Here is a 4,995-nt window from a genome sequence, read left to right as displayed (position 1 = left end):
ATATTAGAATGACACTCTTTGTCTGTCATTCATTACATAAAACACATTCAAACAAAATATCATATTTCTAAAAGATGAAAGGTGATTTTCTCAGAGAGGTTAGGACGTTTTTACTTGTTACTTCTTGTCCTTACTTCTTAGGACATTTTTACTTCTTACATTTTTATCTTTACTTCTTATTACTGGTAGTTGATGACCATAATGGCATGTTAGCATGTAACACGGTTACAGAGAGGGTTAAAATAGCTGTTAGGAGCTTTCCTCAAGGACTCTTTTTTTCTTGTTTCTCCAGGATATAAATCAAGGGGTTCCATGTAGGAATTGAAAGTTCCATGTAGGAATTCAAAGTCCGTGAGGATCTTTATGAATTGACTCCCAGCTGGCTGCCTACAATAAGAGAATTTATTACAGGTTTAGGTGGGGAGAATGAGATCTGTTGAAGGTTTCTCAATTCCTCCAGGCTTCATCTAACGATGAAGTTTTTGATCTGAACTTCTGTAATATCAGCTATGCAGAGTCTGTATTTTCTCATGTGGGCTGTCTGGACCAGTATTTTCTTCTATTTTTATTGTTCTCTACCAAAAGCTGCAAGGAGCTACCAATACTCTAATATCCTGATGTGTAGCCGACAAGACTCCTCCATTTCTGTGGGCACATGGTCTGATAACAGGTGATAGCAGGTGATAACAGGTGATAGCAGGTGATAGCAGGTGATAACAGGTGATAACAGGTGATAACAGGTGATAACCCACCAGCTGCTTTGCCAGCACATACCAAGGCATGTCCGTTTCTCTTCCTGGGTGGGAGAAGTCCCTATTGCTCCCTTCATTGACTCAGATGACACCACCACATTTTTTCTGAAAGTCTGGTTTTGCACATGTTACTCCTGATTCTCCTGCTTTTTGTATTAGTTAGGATATTTGGATGCAAGAATAAGAAGCCAACTCAGGTGAATTGAAGCAATTTTTAAAAATTCATTTTAAGGACAGAGGGTATTCTCATAGAACCCATTGGCAAGGATACAGCCAAACTCAGGGAAAAGAGAGCTATCAGGAACCAGGCTGTGTTTCTTCTCCATCTCACATTGCTGCTTCTCTCTGCACATCAACTTCCTATTTCTCTACCCCAGAAGAATCCTTTCCTTCACAACTCGGTCCACATGGCAGAATACAGCCAATCACAGCTCCCAATCACACATACGACAGGTCCAGCCCTTTAGAACAACCAGTCCTTCAGAGTTCCAATGTCAAATTCCCTCAGAAGGGTCTCAGAATAACCCAACTAGAGTCAGGTGGCCTCCTCGTTCCAGTGAACAGTGGCCGAGAAGGTGGGGCAACCTTGATTACTGAGCACCCATTTCTGACCTCTTGGATATGGTGACCCACCCATGACTGGGAATTAGAGAAGAAAGCATTCGATAGCTTTATGACGAGCCTTGGCAGTCTCTTCACAGGTGTGTGATACGGCAAGGACGCGGACTCTTACAGCAACTGTATCATAGACATGATTTTGTACTGCTACCCTCAGACATGGTCTACTTCTCTTAAAACTGTCCCTATGAAAAATATCTAAATCACAGCAGACCTAGGCAGCCATGTTTATATCACATGACCCAGACCTCATTTGAATGTACAGGGCAATGGTACCCACTAGTGAGGCTGGCCAGGGGACCTGGATTCTTTCTCTAGAGAATTTTAACCAAGAAACACAGATACCGTGGTCAGTCTCATGGTAAGACTTTGAACTGATTCATTGTGTATATTTGAGGGCTGGTGGCCACATTGAGCCCTTACAAACAAAGGAAGTTGGTTAAAAGAAGGATGCAGAGAGAAACACAGGGAGGCAGAGATGAACCAGACCATGGCACCCCTCAGACATGGGAATGAAGCTTTGGTTCCCAGGAGCTTCTGGAGCCCATTTCCCAGGAGGTCTAGCTGCAGTTTGGCTCCTGTGACCATGAAATTGCCTACTTTATCTTTACAATAAAATCTCCCACTCTGTCTTACCCTGCTAAGGAAGTGTGAAGAGGGAGCAGAGTGGATGACCTGGACAGGCCCTGGACTGGAACTAGCCATGGTCATGCATTTGAGAGGCTGGAGGGAGCCAGTATGGCCAGGGCTTGGAGACAGGGATCCAAGGTAAGCGTAGAGTAGTTGATTGGGGCTGGATTCCGTAGGGTTTTACAAGCCATGTTCAGGTTTTGTTTTCACCCTAAGAGCAACTGAAACCATATACTCCAAAGCATCAGGCTGTCTCCCAGGTTATTGGAGGAAAACGCCCTGTTATCCTATAAGGAAATTCAACCTTTCCTGTTCTCGAGCATCCAGTTTCCCTCTATTTTTCATGGGTTGATAGTCCAGTAAGTTATCCTGCAACCAAAATTACAGGGCTTGACTCTGCATCTATAGAGGGCTCTGCTATACAGGATATTAACCAAAAATGAATGAATACCTATATCATATACATATACTTTATACATACAGATACATATGATATGATAGATAGATCGATACAAAGACAGACAGACAGAAAGAAGAGACAGAGAGTACAGATTGACACAGAGTAAATCTCAGAAAATTTTCCTTGTTTCCAAAATATCTACTGTCACAATGTTGTTCCATTTTGTTAAGTGAAATATTCATTATTTAAAATAAAATACATATTTAAGCGCTATGGACATGAGTAAAACACTTACCATATAGCAGAGGAACGGGTGAACTTTTTCTTAAAAGCTATAAAATCTCACTAATGAAGAAGACCAATCTGAATTAGGGAAAAGACTGAATTACAGAATTTCTATTTTATTACCTACACATCGACTTATAATTTGAACTAATTGCTAACAAAATGTTTTCATGGATGAACTCAAGACCACCCCACACAATGTAGCCGCTGATGACACACGATCTCCTGCTACTATTTCATGTACCTCAGTCTCCTTTCCTCTATGCGGGACTTGAGGACATGACTATGCCTTTTATTTCCTTGACTTTTCCAAAATATATTTAGTCCAGTAGCGAGTACAGAATAAGATGACAATAAATGTTTGGTTTTTAAGAAATAAATTGGAATCCTTTTCAAATCACATCAATTCCTTGCAAAGCAAACAAGCTAAAGCACTAAAAAATAATCAAAGGCCTCTCTTAATATTATCTTCTGGGTTAGGCTATTCAGGCACAGCCGTCTATAATGCCCGTACAATTTTTTTCTTAGCAACAGAGGGAACATCGTGCTGAAACAGTTGTCTAAAGGAAGGAGGATCTTTCCCTATTACAGGTTTTCCCTCAACTGGAAAGTAGAACATTCTTATGCAACCTTTCCTAAGCCAAAATGGCATAAAGCAAAGAAACAATTACCTTAGGACACATCTGGCTAATGGATGCACAAAGTAAATTGAAGTAAAGCACAGATGCTCACAGACACAGTACAGAGCTATGGCAGCGTGATGCTGAGATGCTGCGTGTAGTTCCCACGGAAGGCGCTTGGTGGCGCCACTCTTGCTGCTGGGGTGTGTGCTGCCTCTGTAATGGCTGCTGCAAAACAAAGGCTGGACGCTACTTTTGCTTTTCACCTTTTTTTCTTTTTTTTGTGAAAGTGAAAATCCTTTTCGGATTTATTTTGGTTAGTGAAAGCAAGTACTGATGTAGGTCTTTTTTAAAGGTAAAATGGCATAAAGCAAACTGTCAGGAAGCAGAGCGCACCTGTACAGGCACACCTCAGGTATTGTGGATTCAGTTCCAGAACACGACAATAAAGCAAAAATAGCATAAAGCAAGTCACACAAATTTTTCTGTTTTCCAGTATATATAAAAGTTATGTTTATGGGCTTCCCTGGTGGCGCAGTGGTTGAGAGTCCGCCTGCCGATGCAGGGGACGCGGGTTCGTGCCCCGGTCCGGGAAGATCCCACATGCCGCGGAGCAGCTGGGCCCGTGAGCCACGGCCGCTAAGCCTGCGCGTCCGGAGCCTGTGCTCCGCAACGGGAGAGGTCACAGCAGTGAGAGGCCCGCGTACCGCAAAAAAAAAAAAAAAAAAAAAAAAAAAAAAGTTATGTTTATACTATGCTGTACTCAACTAAGTGTGCAATAGCATTGTATCTAAGAATAGATGTACATACCTTAATTTTAAGACACTTTATTGCTAAAAACAATGCTAGCCATCATCTGAGCTTTCACCAAGTTACAATCTTTTTGCTGGTGGAAGGTCTTGCCTCCATGTTGATGGCTCTGAATGATCAAGGTGGTGGTTGGTGAAGGGTAGGATGACCGTGGCCATTTCTTAAAATGAGAAAACAGTGAATTCTGCAGCATCGACTGACTTCCTTTCACACACGATTTCTCTGTAGCATGCAATGCTGTTTGATAGCATATTACCCACAGTAGAACTTCTTTCAAAATTGGAGTCAATCCCCTCAAACCCTGCTGCTGCTTTATTAACTTTTATGTAATATTCTAAATACTTTGTCATTATTTCAACAATACTCACAGCATCTTCACCAGGAGTAGTTTCTGTCTCAAGAAACCACTTTCTTTGCTCATCCATAAGAAGTAACTCCTCATCCGTTGAAATTTTATCATGAGATTGTACCAGTCTCATCTTCAGGTTCCACTTCTAATTCTACTTCTCTTGCTATTTCTGCCACATCTGCAGTTACTTCTTCCACTGAAGTCTTGAACACCTCAAAGTCATTCATGAGGGTTAGAATCAACTTCTTCCAAACTCCTGTTAATGTGGACATTTTGACCTCTTCCCATGAATCACTAATGTTCTTAATAGCATTCAGAATGATGAATCCTTACTTTTCCCAGATCCATCATAGGAGTCACTATCTATAGCCTTACAGAGTGTATTTCTTAAATAATAAGACTTGAAAGTAGAAATGACTCCTTGATCCATGGGCGGCAGAATGGATGTTGTGTTAGCAGTCATGAAAACAACATTAATATCATTGTACATCTCCATTAGAGCTCTTGGGTGATCAGGTGCATTGTCAATGA

Source organism: Tursiops truncatus, chromosome 8 (genome assembly GCF_011762595.2).
Source record: "Tursiops truncatus isolate mTurTru1 chromosome 8, mTurTru1.mat.Y, whole genome shotgun sequence".
Classification (NCBI taxonomy): domain Eukaryota; kingdom Metazoa; phylum Chordata; class Mammalia; order Artiodactyla; family Delphinidae; genus Tursiops; species Tursiops truncatus.
Note: the sequence above shows the minus strand (reverse complement) of the source record.